This window comes from Felis catus, chromosome E2 (assembly GCF_018350175.1).
Source record: "Felis catus isolate Fca126 chromosome E2, F.catus_Fca126_mat1.0, whole genome shotgun sequence".
NCBI classification, from domain to species: Eukaryota; Metazoa; Chordata; class Mammalia; order Carnivora; family Felidae; genus Felis; species Felis catus.
The window spans coordinates 13,857,381-13,867,948 of record NC_058382.1 but is presented as its reverse complement, the minus strand read 5'-3'; positions in this window follow the sequence as shown (position 1 = coordinate 13,867,948).

Below are 10,568 nucleotides of genomic sequence, written 5' to 3'. Positions count from 1 at the left end.
TCATCTACATGGCTCACTCCTTCACTGCATTCAGATCTCAAAGCAAATTCTCGTCCTCACGGTTGCTTTCGCTGACCACCTTATGGGAAACAGCCACCTCTACTCCTCTGCAGCCACTAATTGCTATATTTTTTTGAGGTGCTCACTGCTCCCTGACGTTAGAATGTATGTGTGCTGGGGCACCTGGGTGGCTCAGTTGGTTAAGCATCCGACTCTCAATTTCAGCTCAGGTCATGATCTCAGAGTTTGTGGGTTCGAGCCCCGCATTGGGCTCTGTGCTGACAGTGCGGAGCCTGCTTGGGATTCTCTCTCTCTCCCTCTCTCTCTGCCCCTCCCCTGCTTGCTTTCTCTGTCTCTCAAAATAAATACACTTAAAAAAAAAAAAGAACCTATGTGTGTTTGTCTATTTACAGCCTCTCTGCCCTCCTAGAAAGTAACAAGAGGGCAGGACTTGACCTGTCTGTTTGCTACTACATCCACAGTGCTTGCCTCATAGTAGGTGCTCAAGGAACGTTTAGTGAATCAACAGTCACTGCAGAGGGGTTGACTCTGGAATCAGACAGACCTCGTCCTTTCTGTGTGTCCTGGATAAGTGAGCCACAGTGACCTCGTCTGCCAAGTGGGGGTATTGGTTTCTGCACCGCCCGGCTGTTGAGAGAGCGCTGTGAACTCAAGCATGTCATATGCTTAGCAGAGCACCTGACCATGTAAATACCTGGTACCTGAGAACTGTTATTATTATTATTTTTTAATGTTTATTCTTGAGAGAGAGACAAAGACAGAGAGAGAGAAAGAGCATGAACGGGCGAGGAGCAGAGAGAGAGAGGGAGACACAGAATTGGAAGCAGCCTCCAGGCTCTGAGCTGTCAGCACAGACCCTGACACGGGGCTTGAACCCAGAAGCCGTGAGATCATGACCTGAGATGAAGTCGGACACTTAACCGACTGAGCCACCCAGGTGCCCCTAATCTGAGAATTGTTTTTAATGTCCCTCTCTGGCCTCCCAAAGCCCAGGTAATGGCAGCCTGATATCTTCTTCCCAGGTGGGGCACTGATGAAAACGGGGGGAGAATCCCGAACAAGAGGTTGTGTGTGACAGTGTCAGCTTGTGGTCCTGGGGCTGGGTTGTGCCCTGGTCCTGACCCTTTCTATATATATATATATATATATATATATATATATATATATATATTTTAATGTTTATTCATTTGTGAAAGACAGAGAGTGAGTGGGGGAGGGGCAGAGAGAGAGAAGGAGACACAGAATCCGAAGCAGGCTCCAGGCTCTGAGCTGTTAGCACAGAGCCCGACATGGGGCTTGAACTCACTAACCATGAGATCGTGACCTGAGCTGAAGCCAGACGCTTAACCGACGGAGCCACCCAGGCGCTCCCCGATCCTTTCCTCTCAGTCAGTGGCAGGTAAGGGAAAGGGGTGGTAGGGGAGTAAAATGAAAGTTCCTGTTCTCCCAAGGGCGAGTCCGGCTCTGAGAGCCCCTTGCCATCCCAGGAAAGGTGTAGAAGGGGTCTGAATCATTGCATTCTAGAAGCTGAGAATCCCAACCCCACTCTATTAACAGTAATACCTGGATCCCTGCAGAAGTGAAAGAAGACATTGCTCCCACTTCCACCAGATCCTTTGCTGAGACTACTTCCTGTCCGTGTCCATGCCGGAATGCTTGGTGGCACTCTCTTCTCCTCAGTTCCTGGGCACAAGGCACTCCCTGCAGAGAAGAACACTCACATCCCCACAGAGCTTTCTCCATTTCAACCCTGGGGACCCAGAGACACTCCCACTCCTTATCCCTTCAGCCTCTCTTTGGCATGCAAAGGGTTCAGGGCAGTGGGAACGTGGTTTCCTTATTCAGCCACAGACCTGGAGAGGTGACCTGGGATTCGAAGAAAAGATGGGGGAGCTGATGAAGTAAAGACGGACCTGGGGCTTTGGCTGGAGCAGAAGGGGACGAACCCTCTCTCCTCCCATGGGCACCTCAGTGCTGGGGTGAGAACACAGGCATTGACCAGTTCCCTTAATAGCGGCTGGATTGGAGGATAAGCCAAGGGGACACTGGGTAGAGGGCACACATGGAAGAAAGGTACAGGCTGAATCAAACAATCACAGACGTTCCATATTTGTGGGACAGACAACAGGCCGGGGTGGGGGGAGGGGAACACTTGAAGGGCTTCAAGGAAAGGCTGGCTTTAGAGGAGAAAATAGCGAGACACTGCAAGCAGGGGAGGTCCGGAGTAGAGCTTTCAGGGAAGAAGGGGCAACAGAGAAACACAGCTGGAAGACATTGGGAAAGGAGTTATCACATGGGGTGGGGTGTGGGAGTCAGGCAAAGACACACTCCTGGGGGCAGAAGATCCCAGAAAGACAGAGAAGGTCAGGAGGACTGTCCTATTTGTCTGCTGGGCTGGTGGCAGCTTCCTATTTTAGATGGGACACCTGCTGTCGGCCCCAGTCCCCTTCCAGCCCAAATCACTTGCTGGTGACCTGTCAGTCTCCTGGGGCGGGGGAGCATTTGAGTGTAGGGGAAGGTGGGAATTAAAGGGCATTGAATGCCAGGCTGAGGAGCTCAGACTGTTTCCTAGATCCTGGAACAGGGTTTCTGAGTGATGAGTCCCATCACACACGATGCTTGACTCTCAATTTACTGAAGACGAATTTAAGAACATCTTGGCTGTGGGACACCTGGGTGGCTCTGTCTGTTAAGCCTCCGACTTTGGCTCAGGTCATGATCTCACGGTTTGTGGGGGTTTCAAGCCCTGCGGTCAGGCTCTGTGCTGATAGTGCAGAGCCTGCTTGGGATTCTCTCTCCTCTCTCTCTGCCTCTCCCCCATTTGCACTTTCTCTCTCTTTCTCTAAATAAATAAACTTAAAAAAAAAAAGAACCTCCTGGCTGAGTGGTGCAATAGGGGAGGGACAGTCCCTCCCTCTGGACTGGTCTGACCTGGTCTCCATGATAGAGGACACAGTCACTTTCTACCTGTATCACCCTACACCGCTCTTCCTGCCTCTAGTCCCCACCTCCTCGATGGAGCCAGAGCAATCTTTCTCAATATCTCCATGTCTTCAGTTCATTCATTATCAAGTCAGCAAATATTAATCAAACACCGACTAGATGTAGGCACCGAGATACAGAAAAGAATAAAACAGACAAAAATGCCCTGCTCTCACGGAGTTGACATTTTAGCTGGGGCACCTGCTGTGCTCAGCTGTGAGAGCTTCTCCAGGGTGGATCGTTGGGGGTGGAACTGCTGGCTTGGACTTGGCATTGACAAACTGCTGTGCAAAGCAGTTGAACCAATTTATACTCCCATGGACAGTGTATAAAGAATCCTGTATTGCCATTCAATACTCAGTGTTGTCAGTTATGGAATTTTGCTAATCCAGTGAGTGTGAAATTCTATCTTGCTTTCATTTACTTTTCTCCAAGTGGCGCTGAGTTGAGAATGTGTGTCGGCCATTCAATTTCCTCCACGGCAGACTGCCTCTGAATATCCTTTGGAGTTTTCCTTATTGGTTTATAGGAGTTTATTGTTTAGTCTGATCACTAATTCTTTTTTTTTTTTTTAACGTTTATTTACTTTTGAGAAAGAGAGAGAGAATGTGAGAGGGAGAGGGCATAGAGAGAGACACACACAGAATTGGAAGCAGGCTTCAGGCTCTCAGCTGTCAGCACAGAGCCTGATGCGAGGCTCAAACGCCCAACCGACTGTCAGCTGTCAGCACAGAGCCTGATGCGAGTCAGACGCCCAACCGACTGAGCCACCCAGGCACCCCAAATATTAGAACATTTTTATTTTTGGGGCAGCTGGGTGGCTCAATCAGTTAAGCATTTGACTTCAGCTCAGGTCATGATCTCATGGTTCATGGGTTCAAGCCTCACATTGGGCTCTGTGCTGACAGCTTAGAGCCTGGAGCCTGCTTTGGATTCTGTCTCTCTCTCTTTGCCCCTCTCCTGCTCATGCTCTGTCTGTCTCTCTCTCTCAAAAATAAACACTAAAAAAAAGAACATTTTTATTTTTAAGGGACTATGATTCTGTGTATAATGATTGCAATATTTCAAGTATTTGGTACTGAGACCATAGTTCCCAGATTTCATGAATCTTTATGCCATACATTGAAGATTGTGTGAGTCAGAGGTTTTCAGCCACCTCCCAAGAGTCAGTGCACGTGGATGGTTATGGTCTGAACAAGCACTTGTTGTTAATGTCCTTGTTATGAAACAAGACACGTGGATTTGGAGTTTGCTCCCATCACCCCCCTCCACCCCCACCCACCATGGAAAGCATCTGAAATTGGAACCTAAGCTGTTCACACAAATCTGAACATGTTTGGAGTTGGACAACTATGGTGTGTTATGAAACATACAGAGCTCTGGAGGTTAAGTTACTTCACACTTGACCTTTCTTTTTGCCTGTGTGTAGAATACAAAAGGGCAAGAAAGAGCCAAAGAGATCTGGTTCAAGTCTGGGTACTGCTACTTTTTAGCTGTGTAATTGTGGGTATGTTGTTCAATGGCTCTGAGACTTAATGTCCTCACCAGCAAAATGAGAATAATAATAATAAGGAATCAAGGGCTCTAAAAATCATCAATTTTCCTGCCCAAGCATGCTGTATTTTGCTATCCCAACTCAGTCTCCCCAGCAGAGCACTCCTGCCATCTCAGAAATTTCCCACCCAAGTTTGGTAAAATCCAACCCTTTCCTTATGCAAGGAAACAGTGGTGCCTTGGCACATTATCCTCAAGTCAGAAAGCTGCCCCACCATATTCTTCCAGCCCCTGATATTTATATTTCCTTCACCCAACTACCAAATTGCATATGGTTCTTTTTCTCTCAACCAGGACCTTAGTTGGTGGGGCCACTTACAAGTGCTATGACCCAGATTTTTGTGTCTGAATTACCTAAATCTTCCATAACTCTATTTTTTTTTTTTTGCAGTTGTTGTAATTTTCCACTAACATTTCCTATATTGGACATAGAAGTCCTGAGAGGTACCCAGAGACTCATCTAAGTGCTAGATATATTTCTGCATGCCCCACTTATATATCAGCAATCCAATTTTTCCTTCCTAATCAGGATCGCCCGCTCCTTCTAAGAGTGTTTCTTTGCCCATTGGTACCATAGGATGAGAAGACCAAAATGTTGAGATGCAATCTCAACCTCCCCTTCAATTGAACCAATGTCAGGTACTCTGTTGAAAGCTCTCCTCCTTTCGGGTAAGACCTCCCAAACTGCAGAGCTTAAAACTGCAGGGAAAAGGCGCTACAGGTGAGTTATTAATGAAAGGCCCCATGCCCCATGCCACCACTGATTCTTGAATCCTGTGGGAGAAATAAAATCATGTGTCAGTCACTTATTCAAAGTATCAACAGCATTATGTAAAAGAGAACAGGTTTTTCAGGGTGTGGCATTCCAACTGACATTGTAACTGAGTCTTTAAAGTTTTTAGAAGGTTTTTCAGCCATTCTCTGAGGCTAAGTCCTTCTGGGTAATGACATATTGTAAAACCAGTGAATTCTATGGACTAGAGTACATTGCCACACTTCCTTTGCTATAAAATGAGTTCCTTGATCAGAAGCAATATTTTACAGCATGTTACAATTGTCAGTAATGCCTTCTTTAAGTCAGTGGATGTCAATGCAGATATATTATGGTCAAGGAAGGTAAATCCATATGCCGAATAGGTGTCTATTTCAATAAGGAAAGATAGCTTCCCTCTTCATGATGAAAGGATTCAATGTAATCAATCCACTGAATTGCTAGCTGGTATCCCCCGAATGATGATCCTACATCAGAGGCTCAGCTTTGGTCTCTGCTGGTGGCAGGTTAGGCTCTCAGCATTGGAGATAATGAGGTTAGCCTTGTTGAGATTAGATCTGTGTTGTTCAGTTCATGCATAGCCCTCCCACTGACACTGTCTATTCTGTATATGGGCCTATTGAGGAAACACTTAGGTGGCTGGAGGTAGAGGCTGAGTGAAATCCACATGCCATGAAATCATGCTATACATCTGAGCCCAAACTCTGCATTGGATGTGCTTTACTGAGAATTCATATCAGAAAAAAAAAAAAAACCACACCCCCAAACTTCCTATTCTAAGGCCATTCTGAGAGGTCTGTCCAAACACCTCTTCCCTGGACCTGCTTTTCATCAGTCTTCTTCTAATCTTTTTCTTTCAAAGTCCCTGAGCACTTGGCTTCCCACGAGTTACTATATATTCATACTTTCGGCCCTCTCTCAGTCAGGTCAATGTGGACCATCAAATACACTGGTCAAAGTTCTTACTCCTTCACTTTCTTTGAGGAATTTAATGAATTTTAATGCTCCATCAGCCCATTTCCACTTGGTGTCAGTAAAACTTAGAAACATACATAAACCAGGCCCACGGTTGTTTCTGTTTTGTTTTGTTTTGTTTTTGTCTTTTATCAGTCGATCATAAGAATCTTCTCCATGAAGCCAAGGTTGGAGATGGAAAGAGAGGACAATACATCAGGAGCTGGTGTGAACCAAACCTGAGCCAACTGCTCACACAACTACCTAGACAATAGATTATTGCTACAGACCTCCAACTTTATGGCTTGGCAAATAAGAGAATTCTCAGCTCATGACAGTACAGATTGTGTGGTCGTTTAATGTTCCACAATGAGGCCTTCAGTCTCTGCTAAGGGACACTAGCAAGCTAGGAACGTTTTCTCTGGGGAATAAATCTGCTAATTCCTCCTAGTGGATTCTTTGAGGACAGGTTTCTTTATGAATTATCTCTGGTCCAAGGAGGAGCCCAGTCTAGAGAGACAGTATAAGATAGTGAGTAAGAGTCTTAGTTTTGCATCTAGACTGCCTTGGTTCAAACGCCCAATTCCCTGTTTACTCCCTCTGTGAGTTTAAGAAAATCATGGAAGTCTTGCTTTTTTGCTTTGTAAAATGAACATAAACCAGTGGTGTGCTGGAACTGGCCAGTACCAACTCACAAGAGCCACCAGGCATTTCTTCTCAATCCCACTGTTTAGTGACTTTACGTTGAGTTGATAACTTGAAATCAGCTCTAAGTTAGAGGATACCCCCCACCCCTACTGCTGCAAGTCAGCTGTTAGATACTTCCCATTATACCACTGATATTGTCCCTTCCTCCCAAATTTGTTGTAAAGACATGGTGACACCATGCAAGAGAAATGGTTATTATGTCTACCGAAATGCTCAATAAATGTTAAGTAATCATTATTTTCATATGGGTAAGACAAAATAGACACTCACCAATATTTGTTTGTTATTATTATTTGATTGCTATTTTTTAGGACAGGTGCAGATGGCATTTGAGTCTCAGGTCAGAGGGCTCAGCATGGAGGAAACAGGGTTGCTGAGACATATATGACCCAACAGATAACTGGTGTTGAACCTGAATCTCCAGGAGAGTGTGGTAGAAAAAGGAGCAAGTGACCTGAAGCCAGACTGCCTATGTGACTTGGGCAAGTACTTAACTTCTTTTTGGCTCATGTTATTCATCTGTAGAATGCAGGTCATCACAACCTCTCCCTTTTGACGTTGTAAGGATTAAATGAACTAAAAGGACAGTGTTTAACAGGAGGCGCTCAGCACATGTTAACTGTCCTTATGCCTGTAGCCAGTGACAGTTTTCCAGGCCCTGTATCATCTGGTTTCCATTTAAAAACATTTTTTTAAATGTTTATTTACTTTTGAGAGAGAGAGAGAGAGAGAGAGCATGAGCAGGGGAGGGACAGAGAGAGAGAGGGAGACACAGAATCTGAAGTAGGGACCAGGCTCCAAGCTGTCAGCACAGAGCTGGATGCGGGGCTCAAACCCATGAACCACGAGATCATGACCTGAACCGAATTCCGACGCTTAACCGACTGAACCACCAGGCACCCCGGTTTCCATTTTGACCTAAAAGTGAGGCTTTTAAGTAAGGAGGCAGAGGTCATCACCATCCCCATTGCACAGAAGGGGAAACAGTGGCCAATCATAGGAGCTAGGATAGTACAGGTGGCTCATGACAGATCCTGGGCTAAAGCCATCTCTTCAGCCTTCCCCACATCCAGACCTCTCAAAGCTGCTTCACCTTCCAATGAATGTCATGAGTTCAGATTTTCATTTAATGGAGCATAACCTTTCAAAATTCTGGAACTGGCCACGAGCAATGGTTGGTCAAAACAGCAAGGTCATTGGTGGCTTGAAGATGATTCTGCTCAGCACCTCTGCTGAAATCTGATCACACCTACTTCCTCTGTTAGCTCTGTGACAATAGGATTGTCTTTCCTCCTTCCCATCCATCCTCTCCTGCCAATCAGATGCCTTGTCTGGGAATAGCCCTGGGTTTACAGAAGGAAGCCGAATGCAGCCACCTCCTTCTTTATAAGCAGTGGGTGGGAAGGATTTTTCACAGGTGCTGGGAAGAAATACCAATTGCTTCCGATTGACATCTACCATGCTAGGGGATCATCTAATGTAATGCCTAGATGTAAATTAAAAAGAATTTCTAATCCTAAAATGCAGTGTCCCTGATGCTCAGATTGAGACAGTTAGTGATTCTCAGATTCTTGGTTTACCACTTTGGTTCTGCATGTCGAGGTGTGGATCATTGGGGAGAACTAGGAAGTGAAGTTGTTTGCTTTGAGGTGTCTTAGTGATCAGCTGTTCATGTTAGAACAGATTCCAATTTGAATTGATTTATCACTCAAATTCCTGGTAGAGGTGTAGGACAGGAATAATCAAAAACCTTTCCAATATCCCTGGGTCAGGACTCATCTGTTGCAAGTGGTAGAAACTCAATTCAAAGCAACTTTAGCAAAAATAGTTGGTTAACTCACACTGAGTTGACAGACGTTACCATGTTTGGATTCAGGTGCTCAGATAAGCCTTCTGGATCCTGTCCATAACTGTATCTTTTGGGTCTACTAGTCTGCTTATGACTTTGTTCTCTTCTAGGGCTTCCCCAACTGGTTGTAAGATGGTTTTTCAGAGTCTTAGGCCTACATTGTCTTTGGCAGATTATATTCCTTCCCTACTGAACCTTACCCTATGGACAGATTAAATTTCTCACCCTCCCATTTCAGGTTTGCCCACTTAACTTGTCTTGGGGAATAAATCATCAGTGAAAATGAGGTAGGAAGCTGGTAAGCATAAACTTTAAGGATCATCTCATAGCTTTGCTACTTTCCTTCCCTCACATGACACTGGCCTGCTCCAGGTAGATGCTCCTCCTCAACCTTTGTCCAGCAATGAGAAGACATGATTCAAATTCATAGCTAATTAAAACTGAACATGACTTTATGTGAGTACGGTACCCTTGTTGAATCATTTTTTAGTGCTGCATAAATTAACCTAAGCTGACTGACACATTGTATTTATGGTTCTAGTTTTTAAAGAAGAGGAAACTCTTTCCCCAATGGCTCAAGCAAAAGTTTCAGAAAGAAATCTGAGTGGTCATGTGGCCATCTCTGATGAAATCATTGTGGTGGCAGGAAAGGTGTACTGTGATTGCTCATGCCTGCATCATGATCCCACTCCTACCTTCTCCATCCCAAACCACATGAATTTGAGCAAGTTTCCAATGGAATGGGGGAAGCACTGTTCTCAAAAGAAGAGATACTGCCTAAGGGATGAAGTGTGTCCAGTGCAGAGCTCTTCCCCAGTGCAGAGCTGGTCGCTGGGTTAGAGTGAGGTAAATTTGCCCAGGGATCAAGGTACCTGCAAGGACACTCTAACCTTCCCCCTTTTGAAGTTCCTTTTTCTTAGAACTCCTTTCATAGATTGGGATGCATCTGGCTCAAGTCTGATGCCATAAAAAGACTCCAAGAACCCCAGAGGGAATCTCACTTTGAGGGCAGAAGAGATCTGTAGTAGATAACCTTGCATGCATGTTGATGGAAAAGGACTGGTCCAGGCAGAGTGCAAGATGGAGGCTGGAAGAGCCTTCAACCCCAGTCATTATGATTTGGGAAAACATCTGAACATGTGACATGAAGTAGAAGAGCCATAATCCTAGAAGCCCAAACATGAAGGGCCATTATTGCTTGTCAAGAGAGGCAACATAGGGGCCCCGTGGCTGGATCAGTTGGTTAAACATCTGACTTCGGTTCAGGTCATGATCTCATGGTTTGTGAGTTCAAGCCCTATATTGGGTTCGCTGCTGTCAGAGCAGGCCCACTTCAGATCCTTTGTCCCCCTTTCCATCTGCCTCTCTCCCTGCTCACACTCTCTCTCCCCCAAATAAATAAATATTAAAAAAAAAAAAAGAAAGAGTCAGCATAACACCATAGTTAAGTGCACAACTCTGAGATCAAGCTGGCCTGGGTCAGAGCAAGGGTCTACCTCTTGCTCTCTGCTGTCTCCTTTTGTCTCTGCTCTCTCTTAGGGCAATGACTAGGCCTTGATGTGATGCAGTTTAATTATCTGTGAGATGGACATGATAATGGTATCTACCTCAAATGGTTACTTAAAGGATTAAGTGAGTCACCAAATGTGAAGCACTTCAAATAGAAACTAAAGACAATTAGAACACTGTGACTATTACTTGAGATTATGTCAACTGGTTTCTCTGGGG